The following is a 23,630-nucleotide window of genomic DNA, read 5'->3' on the forward strand; positions in this document are numbered from 1 at the left end:
TGCCAAGATTTAAAAATTGGAAGATTTCTCATAAAATTCCAGATTTCTGGCTTCTCTTGAAAAAAAAAATCAGAAGATCTGGCAACACTGGGCCTACATTCCCACATGGCAACAAACGACTGGAGCTGGGTAGCAGCTCCTGTACCTCCTCCCTCTCCGAAAGAGGCACGCGCTTGCCAGTTCACCCCAGTCTCCACCCTGCCGTCTTCTTTCCATGTCCTGTGCTGGCCGCCTTTGAACCTATGGGAAAATGGTGAACAAAACCGGCCATGATTCTGTTGGCATGGAGCGCACGGAGCCGAAGACTTCCCAGAGAAAGTCCCTTGCATGTCTTACTGAGGGATTAGGGTTTCATTCCTATGCTTAGAAGGAGACAATATATCCTGTTTTTTTTTAAATTTATTTATTTATTTTGAGAGAGAGAGAGAGAGAGAGAGAGAGAGAAAGAGCAAGCATGCATGGCAGAGAGAAAACACCCCAAGCAGTCTCTGCCCTGTCAGCATGGAACCCCATATGGGGCTGAACTCACAAACTCTGAGATCATGACCTGAGCGGAAATCAAGAGTCGGAAGCTTAACTGCGTAACGGACTGAGCCACCCAGGTGCCCTGAAGATAAATATTCTTAAGTCAGAGATGTGGGATTAAATTTGTCCTTCAGCACTCTGGTGACAGAATGAAAGTTGACGTAGAGAGAGTCCAGGGCAAGAAAATAAGTAAAAGGCCACACAGCAGCTGAGAGAAACCCAAACTAGGTGATGGTATCCCCTGCTTATGATCCTTAAAAAAAACATATTCAAACTTTGAACTCTTTTTAAGCATTTTTCTAAACAGAGATCTCATAAAGACTTCAAATATAGTAAAATATCAATTTGTATATTATAAGTATTAATATATAGGAAGCAAAATAAAACTTTGCTGGAGTAAAGAAATGGCAACCTTGAAACTTTTTGTACTGAGTAGCAAGTATTAAGCCTCAGGACTTCAGATTAGAAAGTCTCCAGGCTGTTCCCATCAACTCATAATTCACAGTATACCATGATCTGGCCCTGCTTGGAGGAATTTATACATTAGATCAAGTTGACCCATTTGCAAAGAAGAGTTTAAAAATGATAAATGTATATCCTGTCCTTGTTCTAGGTTTCCTTCAACAAGAGAATATATATTCCTTAAATTAGCTACTTATTTAGAGGTCAAAATTTTGGTCACCTCAGAAACACTTTAGAACATGAGTTGTTAAATTTAAATGCCAGGTGGGTGCCTGGGTGGCTCAGTCAGTTAAGTGTTCAACTTCAGCTCAAGTCATGATCTCACTGTTTGTGAGTTCAAGCCCCTTGTCAAGCTCTGTGCTGACAGCTTGGAGCCTGGAGCCTGCTTCAGATTTTGTGTCTCCCCCTCTCTCTGCCCCTCCCATGCCCATGCTCTGCCTCTCTCTGTCTCTCAATAATAAAAATAAAATGTTAAAAAAATTTTTTTAAAATCTAAATCTAAGTGCTCAGTTCTAGTCATATTCTGTGGATGAAGGTTGTGGATACCATTCCATCTCTTCACCTTTACCTGGAGTTGTCCTGTTTCTTCTCATTATGTTCTTTTTCTCAGACTTCCCTTGAGCAGGGAAGGAGAAGAGCAAAGTTCGGAAAGGGCAAGGAATATCATGATGCCAGTGGAGTCTTACACAAATGTACAGTGGTGTAATTAAAAGGAAAAACAGATTGCTGAAGGTCTTCTTATAATAACTAAAAATTCTTCAAATCCCTAATGTTTATACTCCAAGGGATTCATTGTCAAATAAAGCTGCTCATAAATGCCTAAATCCTCCATCCATACTGCCAAGCATTTCTCCCCTTTTCACAGTCAGAAACGTGCTTCTGTTGTTCCTGTCAAGGGCAAGTATTCAGATACACAGAGAAATTGAGTTCTGTGTCTTCTGGACAGGTACATGGACCCACATTGGGTTAATGAGGTCTCAGAATACACAGCTACTCTGAGTTGGGGGAAAAAATACCTTTTTGCTTTCTGACATTGTCAAAACTCAAAACTCTCGGTGTCCTTTTAACAAGATAGTAAATACTTAAAAGCCTTTTATTACTGAATACGTATGAGGTCAACAGTTCTTGAATGACATGATGAACAACAGGATATGTTGCAAATCAGTGATCACATTCTTTTTCTAAACTCTTGTGTGAAAACAATTACATGAGATTATTCAAAGTAGAAACCTAGATCATAATAATAGCAAATGCCACTTGTGCCAGACATTGATCTCAGCAATATGTATGTATCAATTACCTAAGCCTCACAACAACCCTATCAGGTGAGTGCTATTAATATCAATATCCCCATTCAGCAGATGAGAAAACTGAGGGTCAAGAGATCTTAACTTATTTTCCCAAAATCTCATACCTGTGAGAGCTGGGGTTTGAATTCTTGCAGTTTGACAGTAAGTCTGGCCTCGACCACCATACTTCCCTTTCATGCTATATGGTTGTACCTGCTTAAACATCTAAGGATATTGATGATACACAAATGCAGACCCCCACCAGGTCTCCAAATCCCACCATTTTCCCTAATCCAGAGACTATTTCAAAGTCTGTAACATCTGTCATGTAAAGCTAAGATGCAAGTGAGCCAAATTTCTTACAAAAATATAAAATAAAAATGTTCTTCAAATATATCTGACTGCTGCATCTGGTACAATGGGAAATAGCTTTTGCAGTTAGTTTTAGTTAATGTAAAAGATTATGATGATTAACTTCCTCTTCATTATGCCATGGTCAAATTAAGTGCTCAATAGGTACTCGTGGGATGTTATTCATAGTCAAGAAATAAAGGTGATTAGCCCAATCCTAGAGCTAAACTGAGGATGGCTTCACAGAGAGACCTGTTATCATACGGAAAATCTTAGTGAAAGAAAAGGAAGAGAAAAAAAGAAAAAGAAAAGAAAAGGCAAGGGTTTTGAAATTCAAATCCCTAATTAATTACTCAGTTTTGTTTTTATATATATAACAAATGAGAATAACAATGCCTATTTCATAGAAATGCTTTAAGACTGGAGATACTAGAGTGTGCTAAGGAGTCACTGAGATGATGATGGTGATGGTGATGACGATGATGATCTTTTTGAACTATCTGAGAAGTGTTTCATTCTATTTAGAAAGTAGGAAATCATTAATTGTGTTAAAACACTCTCTAAAAATGAGTATTCTGTCTTTGGCTGCCCATTGGAATCATCTAGGAAACTTTAAAACACATTAACACCATGGTCTCACCTTCAAAAATTCTGAATTATTTGATGGGCATTTGGAATTTTAAAGTCTCCTCAAATTATTCTAATGTACAATCAAGATTGAGAATCAATGCTCTAAAATAACTCAATTAAAAGTCAACATACAGAAATAAGTTGCATTTCTATATACTAATAACAAAATATCTGAAAAATAAATAAAACAATGCCATTTATAATAGCATAAAAACATAAAATATTTAGGAATAAATTTAACAGCTGAGGTGCAGGATCTGTGCTGAAAACTATAAAACATCAATGAAAGAAACTGAGTAAGACACAGATACATGGAAAGATACTCTGTGTTTATGGATTGGAAGGATCAATATTGTTAAAGTCTATACTCTTCAAAGCCATCCATAGATTTAGTACAATCCCTATCAATATTCCAATGGCATTTTCACAGAAAGAGAAAAAAACAATCCTAGAATTTGGGTGGAACCATAAAAGACCCCAAATAGACAAAGCAATCCTGAGAAAGAAGAACACATTTGGAAGTATCACACTTTCTGGCTTCAAAATGTATTACAAAGCTACAGTAATCAAAACAGTTTGGTAATGGCACAAAAACAGAAACATAGACCAATGGAACAGACTTAGGAGCCCAGAAATAAACCTTTGCATAAACAGTAACTAGTATTTAACAAGGGAGCCAAAAGCACTCAATGGGGGAAATGATAATTTCTTCAAAATATGGTGCTGGGAAAACTGGATTATCCTAAGTAGAAAATGAAACTGAGCTTCTATCTTACACAATTCACAAAAAATGAACTCAAAATGGATTAAAGACAACCAAAAGATCTGACACTGTAAAACTTATGGAAGAAAACATAGGGAAAAAAAACTTTGTGACATCAGTCTTGGCAGCAATTTCCTGCCTAAGACACAAAGAGCTCAAGCAATAAAAGCAAAAATAAATAAGTGGGACTATATCAAAGTAAGAAGCTTCTGCACAGCAAAAGAAATGATAAACAAAATGAAAAGGCAGCATATGGAATGGGAAAAAATATTTGCAAGCCATCTATCTGATGAAAGGTTAATATCCAAAATATATATGGAACTCCTATAACTCAGAAAGAGAGAGAGAGAGAGAGAGAGAGAGAGAAAGAGAAAGAAAGAAAGAAAGAAAGAAAGAAAGAAAGAAAGAAAGAAAGAAAGAAAGAAAGAAAAAGGAAGAAAGGAAGGAAAGAAGGAAAGAAGGAAGGAAAAGAAAACCAATTAAAAATGGGCAGAAATCCTGAATGGACATATATTTTCCAAAGAAGACCCACAAATGGCCAATAGGTACATGAAAAGATGCTCAACATCACTACTCATCAAGGAAATGCATATCAAACCCACGATGAGTTATTCCTTCATGTATGTTAGAATGCTTATTATAAAAAAAGATAAGAGGTAACAAGTGTTGTCAAGGATATGGAGAAAAGGGAAACTGTGCACTGTTGGTGGGAATGTAAATTGGTGCAGCCATAATGGAAAACACTATGTAAGTTCCTGAGAATATTAAAAATCACATATTCCACCAAACCCACATTTGATATATATCCTCTTTGGGAATCAAAATCTTGAAGAGAAGTATGTACCTCCATGTTCATTGCAACATTATTCACAATAGCCAAGAGATGGACACAACCTACATGTCCATCTATAGGTGAATGGATAAAGTTGTGAGATTATATTATATATATTATATATATAATGGCTTGGTATTCAGTCATAAGAAAGAAGGAAATCCTGTCATTTGTGACAACGTGGATGAATTTTGGGGACATTATACTAAGTGAAATAAGTCAGACAGAAAAAAACAAATACTGTGTGATCTCACTTATACGTGGATTTGAAAAAAAGCCAGACTCATCATAACAGAAAGTAGTGGGTGGTTGCCAGGAGCTAGGGGGTGGGGGAAATGAGTGATGTCAAAGGATACAAATTTCCATTTATAAGATGAATAAATTCTGGAGATCTGATGTACAACATGATAACTATAGTTAACAATACCATATTGTATACTTGAAAGCTGTTAAGAGAGTAAATCTTAAATGTTCTCAACATGCCCACAAGAAGATAATTATGTGAGATGATGGAAGTATTAACTAATCCTATTGTGGTAATCATTTTGCAATACGTAGGTATTGAATCTTCACATTGTACACCTTAAAGTTTTATAATATTGTGTGTCAATTATATCTTAACAAAATACAGTAAAGTAGCTCAGTGATAGCAATTCTTGTATACTATCAAATCTGTCATAAATATTCTAGTGATGTTGGGACTTCTGGTTTAAGATAGTATCAACCTAAGCAGCCTCTGATTCATAAGCGGCCAACTGTCTGTTTAAAATACCCACTAGGGGGGCGCCTGGGTGGCTTAGTCGATTAAGGGTCCCACTTTCGCTTAGGTCATGATCTCGCAGTTCGTGGGTTCGAGCCCCGCGTCGGGCTCTGTGCTGACTGCCAGCTCAGAGCCTGGAGCCTGTTTCAGTCTGTGACTCCTCTCTCTCTGACCCTTCCCTGCTCATGCTGTCTCTCTCTCTCTCCCTCTCTCCTAGAAATAAATAAAACATTTAAAAATAAAATAAAATACCCATTAGGACATCTAAAATTATGAAAACTCACATTACAAAGGAAAGTAAACACAAAATTTTGTCACATGCCAGAAATCTTCATGGAATTTCCACAAACAAGAGTGCTGTAAGGCAAAATTTATGAGCACAGTGGCATTCCGACTCAGTATAACTTGAATCAGGGTAAAACCTTTGGTTGATGAGCAGATAGAAGAATGCTATTATTAATCTCTCTTTAGTGAGGCAGAAGCTAGATTAATCAGAAAATGAGGTAGAAACTATGTCTCTACAACCAAAATGTTTCCCTGAAGGGACCGAAGCTAAGTTTTACCTTCCTTCCCTCATCGGGGAGTCAGTCTCCTTCTACATCTATTCAGAGACTATTACAGGGTTTTGTAAAGAAGAGAAGTGATCAGGTGCATTACTTCCTAAGAAAATGTCCTTTAGATAAAGTGTGCCAGCAAGGTATAGCAGGGTCAGCAATGGTACCTGCTCCAAGAGAGTACTGTCCAGTATGATGACCTCTAGTTACATATGACTATTTAGATTTAAATTAATTATACAAAATTAAAGCTTCAATTCCTAGTCACTCTACTAGCCAAATGGTAACACATGACTAGTAGGTATTGTGCTCGACAGTGCAGATTACAAACCATTTCCATCATTGGACGTAGTTCTATTGGACAGTGCCACTCTAAGGTAACAGTCTTCAATAAAATCTGAAATATTACAGATATTTCAGGGAGTAGTAATAATACTTATTTCATAAGATTTTTAAAGCCTACCATGCAGAGACCACCAGGAACATATATGAAGGCAATGTTGGTTTAGTTTAGTGCATAAGGAAAAAGGTACTCCAGAGGGACCCTGATGTATTTCAAGACAGAGTGATTTAAAAAGGGTGCTTATAGGGGCGACTGAGTGGCTCAGTAGGTTAAGCGTCCGACTTCAGCTCAGGTCAGATCTCACGGTTCATGGGTTCGAGCCCCGCATCAGACTCTGTGCTGACAGCTCAGAGCTTGGAGTCTGTTTCAAATTCTGTGAATCCCTCTCTCTCTGCCCCTACCCACTCATGCTCTGTCTCTCTCTGTCTCAAAAATAAATAAACTATTTTTAAAAGGGGTGCTTATAGCATATGGGGGGGTTAGATTCATCAAACAATAGCCTTAACAGGATATGTTGCTGGAATAATCCATGGTCGTTAAACATGAGCCTGTGCAGTTACTGCGAGATCATTTTGTTTATAGTCTTATCTCAGAGTATATGGGTCTGAATGAACTCGTGTTATAGAAGTTTGAGCATGGATATTCTATGATGCACTATTCTATTAGTTAGGCTTGCTGCAGTTTATCTGTTTTGCATTTTTGAAAATTACACCTACTGTTTCAGGTATCAGTATCTCCTCCGCTGCAGCCTAACTACCAGTATGGACATTTTTTTACTTTCGTGGTGATAGATTATTTTCTTTGAGAATGTGATTGATTTAGTTCTGCACCTTTGTTGAAAGCATAGTACCTAACAAGTTCTTAGTTATAAGATGAATAAGTTCTGAGGATTTAATGTATGGTGTGCTGACTATAGTTAATAATACTGTATTGAAATTTGCTGGAAGTAAGAGAGTAGATCTTAAGCATTCTCACATACACACACACAAAAGGTAATTATGTGAAGTGATGGATGTGCTAATTAATTTGATTGTGGTAATCATTTCACAATGTATATTTATATCAAGTCATCACATTGCACACTTTAAATATATACAACTTTGTCAATTATATCTCAGTTTTTAAAAAAGAAAGTATAGTCTTTGAATATACTTAAAAAGATTGAATATTTGTAATGGTAGCTGTTTTGATAAGTGTAGGCATTATATCTTCTGGCTATTTTCTTGGCAGCGATTTTTGATTGAATCATCTAGTATGATAGTGACTATATAGCAGTATTTTAAATTCTGGAGATTATACATTTGGCAACTATAACAGGGACAAACATGGACACAAGGATTATTATTAATGGTTGAAACATATCCTAAATGCCCCACAAACTATTTGAATCTTCCTTTTCTACCTGTTTTTTCTTCTTTAATTTGGATATGGGTTCTTTAGCTTTGCCAGTGTCTGAAGAACTCATTCAGTATTTGGATGTTACCAAAGATGAGAGTATTGGCATGAATGAGTAACAGAAGTGTCTACTAACCATTTAGAGATGAGAAACAGCAAGGGAGAATGAGATGGCTTAGAAGTAAAGAATCCCAAGTATGTTCTATGGTCAGCAGTGACCCAGATGTAGAGCTCACTCCCAAGACCCTAGCATCATGACCTGAGCCAAAATCAAGAGTCAGATGCTCAACCGACTGAGCCACCCAGGCACCCCACTAACTTTGTTTCTAATATGGTGGTAAAATCAGAGGCAGAACATAGAGCCATTAGCTATTTGTCCAAGGAATCACTTCAATAGGAATGTTACGTGAAAGTTTTACAAATATAATTCACAAACGTGTTTTTGTAAACCAAAAATTTAAATACTATCGATCATATTTAAATGCTCTTGGTACTTCTTTTTCCTTCTTATCTAGTAACCCAGTAACTAAGACCACGCGGTTTTAGATTTTTTTCCCCCCAAAAGCTAACTAAGTCAATCTTGTTTATAAAAGTGAATTGAGGCAAGGTTACATTAAACCTAGTTTCTGATATCTTTTCTTGCGGTTAAATCTGGCTATCTGAACTAGATATTCCTAGAGTGACATGTAATAACAACTTTTGTAATCAATTAATTTCTATAGTTTCCAAAGAGATGGAGTAGGGGGCAATTAAATGAGAGAAAGCCAGCTACGGACCAGCTACAGACAAATATAGAAGTTACAGTTACAGATTGGGTGAGACAGAGTCTGAGGTGGTGTTAAACCCTCCTCACATAAGTAATCTAACTCCAGGGTACAAGTGTAAACATTGTGGTGGGACTTCCCACTGAAAGAGCAATGCCTAGACCCATTAAAAAGGCTGTTCATGTTTTATCATCAGAGACAATTCTTGCTTGTTTAACCAGTTCTTTGGAAATTGGGTGCCGATGTCTGGCTTGAAGCCTCTTCATTGTTCCACAGAGGCTTCTAGTTCTTTTTCTATTTTTGGTAGAGTTCAGGGAGGCCTGAGGTGAAAGTGATCATAGTATGAACCTTTTTTTTTTTTTTAAAGAGAGAGAGAGAGTAGCACAGGAGAGGGGCAGAGGAAGAAAGAGAGAGAGAGAGAGAGACAGAGAGAGAGAGAATCTTAAGCAGGCTCCGTGTTCATCACAGAATCTAATACGGGGCTATATCTCACTGCCCTGAGACCATGACCTGAGCCAAAACTGGACACTCAACTAACTGAGCCACCCATGCACCCCAAGTCTGAACTTATAAGTAAACTTTTCCTTTAAAATCATGGTTATTGACAGGGGTGCCTGGGTGGCTCAGTCAGTTAAGTGTCTGACTTCTGCTCAGTTCATGATCTCATGGTTTGTAGGTTTGAGGCCCACATTGGGCTCTGTGATGACAGCTCAGAGCCTGGAGCCTGCTTCAGATTCTGTGTCTCCCTCTCTCTGTCTGCCCCCTCCCACTTGTGCTCTGTCTCTCTCTGTCTCTCTAAATAAATGTTAATATAAAATAAATAAATAAAATTATGGTTATTGGAAAATCTTTTAGGGAGGCAATTCTAGAATCCAAATTGCATTTGAAGGTTTTCCTATGTCAATTAAACTTTAAAAGCCAAAGGATAGTTAAGATTTTGTTTCCTTTTCTGTTCATGTTCAAAGTTCTCCAAAATGTCCACAGTTAATTTCAAATTACCCTTGATTAAATTATGCCATTTTGAAGGTTGCACATGAATTAAAAGCATAATTCAAAAATATTTAAAACTTAGGTGTTTGACCCAGAGACACCATAGATTTAGATGAAGACCACCCCATGGCACTGCAAGAGTCAGTAAGAATGGTGTTTCTATAGTCTCAGGTTTCTGAAAGAAGAAAAAAGGCCCACCATCAATAAGGAGGGGCTGACAAACCTGAATAAAGTAGTTCTCAGGGAGCACAGAGAAAAGACTCAATGCTTTAATATGGCTTTAAAGGATGACTCCAGGCAAAGTTTGTTCAAAAGGCACCAACCTGATGAGGACTTCTAAACTCCTCAGCTTTGGAACCATCTCAAGTAGGAATCCACAGAGCCTATGTTTGTGGTGACTGCTGGGCCTTCTTTGACTGGCCCAATCCTAATAAATCAAAGACATTTCTTTCTGGATGGTTAGAAAAGATCCATTCAGGAAAAAGCAGACCCCAAAGATTGAATTTCTGCTCAGGAATATTGACATTGGAGATTTGCCACATAGGTTTATACTCTAAATGTCCAGTGTTTGAATTGCAATGTGACAACAGAGAAATCTATTTGGTCAAAGAGTGATTTATATCCATAAATGGATATAAAAATCAAGGTCTCCACATTTTGCTTTTTAGGATACCTGAATAGCAGTCACTGAGTCTTCTTGTTTTGAATTTGTCTTTTATTTGGTCTTGAGTGGGATAAGATTCATTGTGCTTGACATAAGGAGAAAAAAGAATTTGAGTGCATCTTAGTATTTCAACCCAAAGATGTCTGGAGCTATTGAAATTTACTCTTGAAAGAGCTGTTTTTTATGTCTGTGATCTACTTGGATCCTGGGCTGCATGTGCTTGTCTCTGACTAACATGCTAGGGCTGGACACCACAAGCTTCCCAGGATAGGAATGGGAAGGTTAACTGACAATACTCTCCTAACATCACACACGTGGCAACCACTACCTTTGCCATTGGTGTGTTGTAAGTCTGAGGTGGGAGTCTTTGAGAGCAGAGTTCTTGGCATCTGTGACCAAGGAAACTGACCAGCACTAGCTCTGCACTGCTGCACTGAGGGGTGGGCCCAGGAATTCCAGACCTCCCTCATTTCCCCTTCACTGTCTGTGACCTTAAGCTTACCAACGAGAAGACAAAATAACCATCTGTCTTTGTTAAGCCCCCACTGAGTAACCGTGGGTTTCCTAGTTTCTCATCCTAGATAGGCAAATCCTTCATGTGGCTTCTTGGGATGTTTAATTGACAGGAATGAGACCATCTGCCTCCATGGCTATTATTTTTTCTGCAAAGGAGGAAGTAGTCAATTGACTAGGAGGAATTATTAACCTATTGTCATAGAAGCTCTTAGGAGTAAAGAGAGAAATAGAAGTGTCAAAAACCAAAGATATGCTTTGCTCTGAAGCCAATGGCTCCCACAGTAATCCCCACTGTGGGCCCTGTCCCACGGGCCAGTGTGGAGACCTACAAGAGAAGGTACCCGTGGCTGTTCTCTTCTGTGCCACAAGGAGTACAGCCTTGTCAGATGAGTGAAAGGCCCTGGAGTCAGAGAGTTTGAAATTGGAGCCATCTCCACCTTTTAGGATTCTAGATTAAGTATTTGATCTTAAAGACTCCATTTCCTCATCCTTAAAATGGAGATGAAAATAGTGCCAAACTCATAGATGTAGTCTACAACAATAATGAGGCAATCCATGTTTCCATCCCCTACATATAGAAAGTGTTTATCAAAAGTGTTTAGGCTTTCCAGGCCAGATGGTCTCTGTTACAACTCCCACCTCTGCCCTGGTAGTGTGAAAGCAGCCATCTGTAATACATAAAGGAATGGGTGTGGCTCTGTTCTAAGAAAACCTTATTTATAAAAATGCCACTGGCCAGATTTGATCCCAGGCTCAAGTTTGCAGACCCCTAATCTAGGTCAGTCTTTATCACATGAGTATTGTAGACTTGCCTGATGTATAAACGTTGAGACAGGGAAAGCGGTTCCCTACCTTAATGCAGAAAGATAAGTAGGCCAGAATTCAGGAATGTGTTGTCATCAGCCTTTAATTCACTGTGTCAAAATGAGATGAAACTCAGGTTATATGAGTTTAAAGAATGACTAAGACAAATGCGACAAAACCGTTCTTTTGACCCACTTCTGTGTGTTGCCCTTCCTGCAAATTCCTTAGGAAGCACCTGGAAAGTCCCTGAGGTTCTGGCTGGGCTTGCATAAGAGAATGAGTATTTCACAGCTGAAGTTTGTTGTTGTGACATAAAACGGTTTTGGATCTTCTAATTATAGGACAGCATATTTGAAGCTGCATCTATATAATGCAAAGTAGGGTAGAAGATGGATAATTTATTTGGCCACCATAATGAGCCACATCACATATTACAACTACTTCTATTTGTCTCTCTGATATCCTTTTTCCTCCCTTCTTCCTTACTGATGGGGAGGGGATTTTATTGGGGGAAGCAAAATAGCCAAACAAAAAAGAATTTGAATTCCCAGGCTGCCCTTTCAACTGAGATGGCCCATGTGAGACAGTTCTGGCCATTGAGATATTGGCAGAATTCTGGCAGAGCTTTTAGGAATGCTGTGTTTTCCTAAAAAGAGAGACTCAGATGATATGCACATTGGTGCTATGCACATCCTCCTTCTTCCAGCTAAGAACACAGATATGATGCCTAGAGATGGAGCAACTGTCTCATAATCATGAGAATCAAACACTGTGGAATATGGGACAGATAATGGAAATGAACCTTAATCTTTGATGACTTCTTTGCCTACAATAGTTCCTTCTGGACTTCTCACTTATTTGAGAAACAGAGAACTTTATTGCTTAAGCCACTGTTGGTGGGTTTCTGTTAAATTTAACCAAATTGGATTAACTGACTTCAAAATTTTCAAAGCCATGAAAATTAGTCCATTGCCAATATTGAAATGCTATCAAGGACAAAGTATAAAATCTTGACCTTGCTTTGTATAGTATAGACAGTAGAGTTAAAAGCAGGACGGTGATAGATTGGTCAGTGCTGTGGTTCAGGTCCTGTTACTATACATCATCTTGTTTGCTACAGTTTCAGGATTCCTGGTGGCTACCAGAGAGGTATTTATTTATTTTTTTTTATTTTTATTTTTTTAATGTTTTATTTATTTCTAGGAGAGAAGAGAGAGAGAGACAGCGTGAGCAGGGGAGGGTCAGAGAGAGAGGGAGTCACAGACTGAAGCAGGCTCCAGGCTCTGAGCTGGCAGTCAGCACAGAGCCCGACGCAGGGCTCGAACCCACGAACTGCGAGATCATGACCTAAGCGAAAGTCAGACACTTAACCGACTAAGCCACCCAGGCGCCCCCAGAGAGGTATTTATGATGGTGGATGTGGGTTTATGAAGGAAACTGATTGGCTAAACACAATCCAGGCTCTACATGTTTATTATAAGCAGTTTCACAAAAACTTGGCCAAAGAGTAGAAAATCTCAGTGCTTGTGATGAGTACATAACCCCCAAGAGTGTTCCCACATTTTTGCTGTTATCTATGAAGTTCCTTAAGTTAACCATTTTATATAAAAGGAAAACATTGTTTTAGAGTTTTAGTTATCCATTCCTGGTTCTCTACCCAGCCTTATAAATAAATTCTATTAAAACCATGTTTATGATGAGTAATTCTTTAAAAATTTTCTCTTAAAAGCCTTTTGCCATTAATATTTCAGTTAATTAAAAATGTACTATGCCTTAATCCTCTGTTAAATGCACAAAAGAATAAAACAGCATATAATATTGAAGTTGGAAGTGTCTTTGGAATTGGGTGTTTGGGCTCACGATTGATGGTTTATTAATGTAAACCTAGTGGGGGGTAAGCCAAAGAACATTTCATGTCCTGATGTTTGCAAAAGAGATCAAATTTACAAGGGCATTGTTTTTTTCCTACTGAATTCCTAAACGTTACTATTAAAAGACATAGAATATGTGTAATACAAACATGTGTATCCCAAGGGACAGTTCAAAAAGATTGCTAAACATGGAAAGTTTATGGAAGAATCCAAAGTCAAATTAATATGCCAGAGCATGGATACTAACTTGGATTTTGGAAATGTTTTCCCAGATTAAAAAGGAGTTTTGGTTTGGGGCCCCATATGGAAAACATGCATAATTTATTTAAAAGACCAAAGCAAAAGTGAATTCACAGTTTGAAATCTGGATAATTATGCTATAATTAAAGGACTAGTTTGTTTTTGTTTTAAAATTATTGTCTTCAGAGTTTCCACCCACCCCCGCCCCCCCAGTGCTATTCAGGGATTCAAAAGTTTAGAGAGTATTTTCTTCATAGTCCTGAAAGTTTTTATCTTCTCTTGATGTGCCACATAATACAATGAAATATTTTATATTATCTTTTTACCACAATACAACAATAAGAAGCTTTATATCCCTTCCCTCATTATGACTCTCTACTTTATAGATTATATCTAAATAAGGCCATAATATCAATGCAATTGAGTAAACTGATTTGGCTGGCTACTTAAGTAAATGAGTCAGTTCTATAGGTAATTCATAGACTCAATCATTCAAGAAATATTTCCTGAACCACTTTATACATTGAGTCCAGTGGCAGTGCATTGAGGATCCAATACCTGACCTCAGGAACTTAATAGCCATAGTTCTATAAAGATTCCAAAATATTTTATCTATCATACAAGATGTGTTTAGAAACACAGTAGATCTTCAGCAGAGACTAAGCCCTCAACTCATCCCCTCCCCACATTTTATTAAACAATAAGCAAAAATTACAGTTCTATGAAGGAGGAATGGGAAAAAATTTTTTTGCAATATCTAAAAATTCTGTGTAATAGATTCCAATGAATAAATATATATTTTTAACTTCTTCTACAACCCATAAAGAAATGGAAGTAATTACATATTCAAATTTTAAAACTAGTTTTGAGGATAAAATACCCAAGATGCAAAAAAGTTTAGGACATATACAGTTGTGGTAGCAACTGAATTTTAGTTTCCACACTCCCACACTCCTTTCTCTCTTCCACATATATATATGTACATTGTATAATATATGCTCAAATCATACAGTGATTCTTTATCTATGAGACTAGGCATTCTATTAAATGCCCACACAAGTAAATTATACTTAGAAGGAATAGTTTATATATTCATTCTTTTGACATAAATCCTGGTAGAGTTAATTTTCAGATGATCAAGCCAAGAATATAAAATATATTATTCTGTGCTTACTGTTCCTGAAATCTATTTGATCTAATGCACTGTAGACTAATGTCACCTTTAGTTGTTCAAACTTGAGTATATGAGCATACTACATAAAAAAACTGTAATAACTGGGCATAAGAAAATGCAGTGGAAAGATGAAAACAAATATAACTTATAAACAGTGCTAGTCTGACATATATGTAAAGGTATTCATAATCACCCTGTTAGATACTAACATACTAGTTATATTTAAATGTATAAGCAGTTCATGTAAAGGATGGTAATTATAATACTTTAAAAAGTCAAACCTAGCATTTCTTCCTGAGACTAGGGAGGAAGGGATGGAACTAAGTGGTGCTGGAAGCTGTCCTGAGGTTCCATTGAAGACTCCTAGATTCAGTCCTAATACAGAGTCCACATTCTCCCTTCTTTTGGCTGAGAGCATCCAGAGAGATATGTTGCCACCATTGCTTGTCTGAAGGCTCCATTCTCTTCACCAAGCTAATTACATTGAACCGAGAAGGAGGAGATCCCATTCCCTCTCTAGATCAAACAGATAGAGCCTGAGAACCACTCAAAGGACTGCTCAGTTATCCTGTACAACCCCAACAGCTCTGCTCAGTTCGCAGTGGACACTGGATAGATTTTTGCTAAAGCTGTGGATGAATGCAGAATTGCCCTCTTGTCATGGAGAAACTGATCACACTGGGAAGCCCAGTCAAGTTCCAGAGAGTAACCTAAGGAGATAAAGAAAATGGAGCGATGAACCATCCCTCCTCAGCCATGAGAGAGCGGCCTGGTACTAAAACCTCTGCTTCTTCTTTCCCATTCACAATACCCATGTGGAGATTGAAAAGATTGTCTGCCCAATTGCTTCATCCTGTAGTGTCAAAAATTCCTCTCACTAAAGGAACAAACCAGCTGTCTTTAAATCCTAATAAGAGAAGTGGATTGCTGGGTGGTAGGACTCAGGAGTCTGAAATAAGAGCCCAGAATTAGGTTGGGGTTGCATTAAAGGTCAGAACAAAGGCACTGTCTACCAAGAAAAATGAAGATAAGAGGGAGCCAGGGAGTTGGTGAGGGGCCCATCAAGTGAAAATGGAAAGGAGAACAAAGGGAAGAAGGAGGAAAATATAACAAAGTCAGGAGGGAAGCCACACAAACAAAGTACAAAGAGGGGCAAAACAAAGAGGGAAGGAATGAATGTGGGTAAGACACTGAGACAAAGGAGGTGAAAGGAGAGTAAGAAAAGAGCAGAAAATAGGAGAGATACTGAAATATCCCAGTGTTGGATTCTTTAAAGTAGCAAGAGAAGGTATCTTCAGAGTCTACACGGTAGCTATCTGCTTGAATGACATTGTTTTTGCATTTGACTTTATACCTTTTATCTGACTACCATTTTCTCCCATTATATTACCTTAATAATATAAAAATAATCAGAACTTAAAGCATTTTAATTTTTAATAGGTCTGTTTTAAATGTTTAATTTAAGTTTATTTCTTTATTTTGGGAGAGAGAGAGAAGGAGGAGGGGCAGAAATGGAGAGAGAGAAACCCAAAGCTGGGGGGTTGGGGGGCTGGAACTCATAAACTGTGAGATTATGACTCTTGAGATTAGAGAGACAGATAAGATATGAGACAGATAGACAGAAGGGGAGGGGAGAGAGAAAGAGAGATCACTCAGCCATAAGAAAATATTTTGCCATTTGTGACAATATGGATGCACTCTAGAGGGTATTATACTAAGTGAACGAAGTTGGGCAGAAGAAGACAAATACCATAGGATTTCATTTATATATAGAATCTAAAAAATAAAACAAACAAAAACAACAGAGACAGAATCATAAATACAAAGAACAAACTGTTGGTTGCCAGAGGGAAGAGAGTTGGAGGAATAGGCAAAATAAGGGAAGGGGCATTAAGAGCTACAAACTTCCAGTTATAAAATAAATAGGTCATGGGGATGAAAAGTACAGCATAGGGAATATAGTGAATAATATTGTAATAACATTGTATAGTGAAAGACAGTAACTGCACTTATGGTGAACGTAGGATAATGTATAGAGTTGTCTAACCACTATGTTGTATATCCGAAACTAGTTAACATTGTATGTCAGCCATACTTCAGTTAAAAAAAAAGAGTAAGAACATTTTCAGTTTGAAATTAAGAAGGATTGAATTGTAAAAGATGAGATGTGTCACCAATAACACAGTCCCAAAACACATCAGTCAATATGTGATTGAAAAGCATGCAAAATATAATCAAGGTGATGGCAAAAAGGGCAGGGCTAAAATATAATTGTAACTAAGAAAGATTAAGTCAAAATAATTGCATTGCATTGCATTGCATCTGAGAATAAGTTGATGTGGCATATTAAAGGGAATTCAGGGAGTCTGAATTAGGCAGTACACTGAACCCTGTAAATCTCTGTGTCCTAATAAAGGTGAACTTCCTGCAAAGCTTCCCCAGGAGGTTCCTCTCAGTTCCATTAGGCATTTGCAAAAATAATTTTTGTTTGAAAGATATGTTCACAAGTTCCTTTTTCATTTGGTATTTTAATTTTTTTAATGTTTATTTATTTTTGAGAGAGACAGACAAGGAGTGAGCAGGGGAAGGGCAGAGAGAGAGGGAGACACAGTATCTGAAGCAGGCTCCAGGCTTCAAGCTGTCAGCACAGAGCCCGACACAAGACTAGAACCCACGAACTATGAGATCATGACCCAAGCCGAAGTCGGATGCCTACCGACTGAGTCACCCAGGTACCCCTTCATTTGGTTTTTTAAAGAGTTCCCAGCTGTAGATCAGAACCTGGGCTCCAGCATATGTCCAAAGATGGACACACACACACACCCCCACCCCCCAGCCCCGCCATGCATTCTGGACTTCATCTCTCCATTTGTAAAATGGGGGTGTGGAGCTAACAACACAAAGACAGCTTCCAGAGGTATTGCCTCTGCCTCCTTTTTTTTTTTTTTTTTTTTCTTCTGTTTTGGACTCTTGGTGCCACCTTCCTTTCTTTACTACCAACTTTTCTTTTATCCTAGTATCTGTCTGTTATGAATGCATCTCATTAATTCCTAACAAAAGTGGCTGTTGAATATTGGAGGAGTACTTGCGTGTACCAATGAGAAATTTATCTGCTCTATTTCATTTAATCTTCCCAATAGACCAATGACATTGTTTCATAACAATAAATATTCATCTAAATCATTAACAACATTATATCATAACAATATATTTTTAAATATCTTAATGTTGGCAAGTTAAACTTTTCAATATTATAAAATTAGAAGGATAAATAATAACATATATATGTGTTTATTATGTGCTATAATAAACATTTTATATATATCATTCATTCATTCAACACACATTTGTTGAGTGCCTGAGGCATTAGAGCTATGAAGATGAACAAGGAAATCCTGTTCTTTGGCTCCAAGGAGCTTACAGTGCATTGGAAAATGTTAAGTAAATAAACTGGCAATTAAAATACAGAGCGAGTGGGCGCCTGGGTGGCTTAGTCGGTTAAGCGTCCGACTTTCGCTTAGGTCATGACCTCGCGGTTCGTGGGTTCGAGCCCCGCTTCGGGCTCCGTGCTGACTGCCAGCTCAGAGCCTGGAGCCTGCTTCAGATTCTGTGTGTCCCTCTCTCTCTGACCCTCCCCTGCTCGCGCTGTCTCTCTCTCTCCTAGAAATAAATAAAACATTTAAAAAAAATAAAATAAAATAAAATAAAATACAGAGCGAGTACACAGTTGGAAAAGGAGGAGTGAGCAAGAGAAGTTTCCTGGAGTAGAGTCCTGAAAGATGAAAGACTACTGGTAGAGATATGTGGCAGAGGGTTCCAGAGAGGAGAAATGGAGGGTTTTACAGAAACTGAACAACGTACAATAGGGCTAATATTTTACAAAGTGCTAGTAGCAATTTACTCAGTGATGAAACCAGTGTTGTTGGTCATGCCAATTTTTCATTTAAAACAGAAAGGAAAATGTCACAGTGCATCACTGTAGAAAGGTTAAATCTTATTTTAAAAAACCTTGTTTCATTATTGTGCATGAACCAAGTTAAACATATTTGAAAAACACTGAGTTAGAATGTCAAGAATTTGGGGGGAGGCAGCCTAGGGAGTGTTAAAAATTAAATCTGAAATAAATTTGTTCTATATCCTGAGGACAGTAGGAGTCATTGAAGAGTAATTCAGGGAATAAGGTGATCAGTTTTGTGTTTTAGAAAGATCCCGCTAAAGAAAAGATTAAAGAAGTGCCAGGAGGCAGCACAGGTGGTTGTTACAGAAATGCATAAGAGATGAAGATGGTCTGGACTAAGAGACTAGCAGTAGAGATAGAGAGAGAGCCCACTGAAAGTTGGCCCTCACTATAAAGAGGTACCAACTTGTATTGTTGCATAATTCCCTCCAGTAGAAACAATAGGTGATGTGTAAGGAAGAGTAGTCAGAATGATTAGATCTGTACTTGGGATGTCAACCAATAAGTACAGTAGGATGACATTGGGGCTTGGGACTGTTGAGAGAGTGATGGATGTGTTAGGCTGTGTAACCTAATCTGGATTTTAAAAGAAATTAAATCCAGAAGCTGATTTTAAACAAACAAACAAACAAACAAACAAACAAATAGTAGTGAGAACAAAACATCTGTACCAGACTGGCCAAAATAAAAAAGACTGGCAAGTCCCAAGTGTTGGAGAAGATGTTGAGCAACTGGGTCCTCATATACCATTGGTAGAAGTACAAAATTGGCACAATTTCATTGGAAAATGAGTTGGCAGTATCTACGAAAGCTGATCATATGCATATGTTATGATCCAACTATAAGTCTTCTAAGGACTCTTCCTCTCCAAAGAGAAAAGCATGCATGTGTCCCAAAAGACGGGAACAAGAATGTTCATTGCAATGCTATCCCTAATAACCAAAAATTGAGAACAAAGCATTCATCAATAGTAGAATGAATCAACTGTGATACATTTATACCTTAAAATAGTATACTGTCCTTTGCAAAAATCATGGGCTAATCTTACAAACAATACAGAGAATGAAGAAGCAGACACAGACAATACATACTGCATGATTCCACTTATAGAAAGATCAAAAACCGATCAAAGTAATCTATGGTGTGAGAAATCAGAATGGCAGTTACCTTTGATGAAGGCCAGTAATAGCTTGGTAGAGCTCAAGGACCTCCTGGGAGTTGAAAGCATTGTTATCTCTTCATCTGGGAGGTGATTATATGAGTGTGTTCACTGTGTGAAAAATCATCAGGCTTTCTGTTTATGACTTTTTTATTGTGAGATATATTGTACTTCAGTTTTTTGAAAAGTAGAAATTCAGCAGAGATTTTTAAATTATTTTCTTAGAGTAAATTCTAAAGTACAACTGCTGATTCCATAGAGATGCACTTTATCTGCCCAAAGTTGAGTTTCTCATGGGCTTCATGGCCCTGTAGTCTCGGCAAGACTGCTCTCATATTTTGTTTCATGTTATTTTTATTCTCCTCATTCTTTGTCTTTTTCCCTCCCACATGCCCATCCTAGTGTATTTATTATCTACCCTTTCAATTCATTTTCCATATTCCTTTTAGAAATACATATATCCTTGAGAAATTCATGGTGCTGGTATGTTTATGTGCTTTTAATGTGTATAAATGACACTGTGCCAAAAAAATCTCATTTTGTTTCCTACATATTAGGCTTAAACAATGTGATTTTGAGATACATCCTTGTACTATGAAAATACAACTGATTTATTATCATTACTACACAGCATTCCTCCATATGCAGGTGTTTACTTATTCATTGCCAGGGTGATGGACATCTAGGTTGCCTTCCGCCACAAGCACAAACTGTGGCCACAAACTATGTGGGTGTCTTCATGGATCTGGGAGAGCTGATTACACACATTTTATAGATTTTTCATCTTCATCATCAAAATTTTTTTCCAGGAAGATTCAGCCACATTCTCATCAGGTTTTGGAACTCTTTTTCATTTTTCCCCATCTGATAAGCAAAACACTCTTGAAACAGTCTTCATTTACGTATTTAAATATGAGTATGATTAAATAATTAAAAAAAATTTTTAACGTTTATTTATTTTTGAGAGAGAGAGAGAAAGACAGTGCAAGGAGAATAGATTCAGAGAGAGAGGGAGACACAGAATCTGAAGCAGGCTCCAGGCTCTAAGCTGTCAACACAGAGCCCAATATGGGGCTTGAACACTCAAGATTGCGAGATCATTACCTAAGCTGAAGTTGGACATTTAAACAACTGAGCCACCCAGGTGCCCCTCAAATAATTTTTTATACCTTTTTTATTCATTTGTATTTCTTCTTGGTCAACTGTTCATGCCCTTAATTCACTTTTCTTCCAGGATTTTTTTTTCATTCTTAAGAGGTATTCCTATATTAACAAAATTGACCTGTGGCCATTATATTACAGATATTTTCCTCATTTCATTATTTGTGTTTTAATTTTGTTTATTATGGTACTGCTGGTGAGGATAGGGGAGTTGTTTTGGGTTTTTGTTTGTTGTTTAGTTTGCTTTTGGACTTATAGCTTCTTTTTATGATTTTGGCTTTGGAGGTAATGCTTAAGAAGAGTGAAAAAATCAGAAAAAATTCAGTTATATGTTAAGAGGTAGGGAAGTGTGGGAAAGGGGGAGTGGGGTTAAAAGGAACGTTAATCCTATCAAGGCAACCAGGGAAGACAGTGACCAATCAAACCAAAGGGAACACCGTATTTGCAAAATATATGTTTGATATTAGAGCATTTCCAAGAAGACTCCAAAAATATATGGTTTATTTAACTGATTGATCTCTAATTTACAATTTTCACACTTGAAAAGTAATGTACTAAATCCCCTTCTTTGCCTTTAGCCTATCTATAACAATTATGATTGATATTTCAATATGTGGCCAAATATTTTAATTACCCAGGGCTTTACCATCTGTAGTTTTCTTTTTAATTTTTTAATGTTTATTTATTTTTGAGAGTGACAGAGCATGAGTGAAGGAGGGGCAGAGAAAGAGAGAGACACAGAATCTGAAGCAGGCTCCAATCTCCAAGCTGTCAGCACAGAGCCCAACATGGGGCTTGAACCCACGAACTGTGAGATTATGGCCCAAGCTGAAGTCAGGTGCTCAACCAAATGAGCTACCCAGGAGCTCCTGGGGAACCCTAATGTTAACTATGGACTCTGAGTGATATCGATGTGTCAATGTAGGTTCATCAGTTGTAACAAATTTTCCATCTGGTAGGGATAGGGTTGGGGTAGGGGGTCTATAGGAAATATTTGTCCTTTCTCCTCAGTTGTGGTATGAATCTAAAACTATTCTAATAAGTAAAATCTATTTAAAACTAACATCATAATATAAATAATATACAATCAAAATTACACAGTAGGCTATGAGGTAACATATAGCAAATAATGAGAGTGCAAAACAGAAGTCAAAACTTCATTTGGTTGTGCCTCTTTGAGGATGCTTCACTTTATTTTATTTTATTTAAAAAATTTTTAGTTTATTTTGAGAGAGAGAGAGAGAGAATGAGTTGGGGAGAGCAGAGAATCCCAGGCAGGTTCTACGCTGTCAGGTCTATGCGTGGTTTGATCCCATGAACCCATGAGAACATGACCTGAGCTGAGATTGAGAGTTGACCTGAGTTTAACCTAGTGAGCCACCCAGATGCCCCTAGGATGCATCATTATATTTTTAAATGGCCATGAATAAATGGCAAAAATTTCAAAAATTATTCGGGCACATACACTTGTATCTATAAGAATGAACTGGTTGTCCCAACACCACTTCCTCCTCACTTATAGTAAATGTCAACTTTATCAGTCACTAAATCTTTCTGTCATCTAAGTAATACTGGACCTTCTCTTTTACCTTACAGTTAATTTCATCACATTATCACCCACAACAAACAAAAACCCAACAAATACTCTTTTCCAAAAGCATTGAAGAGCATGGTGGATTTGAGGGATGCTGACAAAGGCATTGCACATCTCTCTCTGCATGCAGTAAAACATGCAGAAAATTCTTTCTCACTAACCCTCTTGCCCTCTACCATAGTTTCACCCACATCTTTCCCACTCACCACCCCAAAGCTACAAGTGTAAGTTGATTTTTTCCCCGGCCTCATCTTAGTCGCCACAGCACAGCCACGTCTTCTAGAAGCAGGTACTCCTGCCCAGTGATGCTTCCCACTAGCAGACTCCTTAAACAAGGGGCCCATCTCTTATTTCAATGGTGTAGCTCCCCAGAAATTCAGGCCTATGGACTTCATATTCTTTACTGTCCTTTGTATGACTATGCACCACTTCTTTTATTACCTTAGTCATGAGTTTTAATATCTGATAGGTAAATAAGAAAAAAGAAATAAACAGTTTCTCATTCTTCTTTTTAAAACATTTTCTTGGTCAATCCTGTACCAGCTAAACTTCAGAATCTTTTTTAAATTTAATTTATTTTTTTAACATACATCCAAGTTAGTTAGCCTATAGTGCAACAATGCTTTCAGGAGTAGAGTCCTTAATGCCCCTTACCCATTTATCCCTTCCCCCTCCCACAACCCCTCCAGTAACCATCTGTTTGTTCTCTATATTTAAGAGTCTCTTATGTTTTGTCCCCCTCCTTGTTTTTATATTATTTTTGCTTCCTGTCCCTTCTGTTCATCTGTTTTTCATCTTAAAGTCCTCATATGAGTAAAGTCACATGATATT

Source organism: Hyaena hyaena, unplaced genomic scaffold (genome assembly GCF_003009895.1).
Source record: "Hyaena hyaena isolate Hyena2069 unplaced genomic scaffold, ASM300989v1 scaffold_1009, whole genome shotgun sequence".
In the NCBI taxonomy this organism is placed as follows: domain Eukaryota; kingdom Metazoa; phylum Chordata; class Mammalia; order Carnivora; family Hyaenidae; genus Hyaena; species Hyaena hyaena.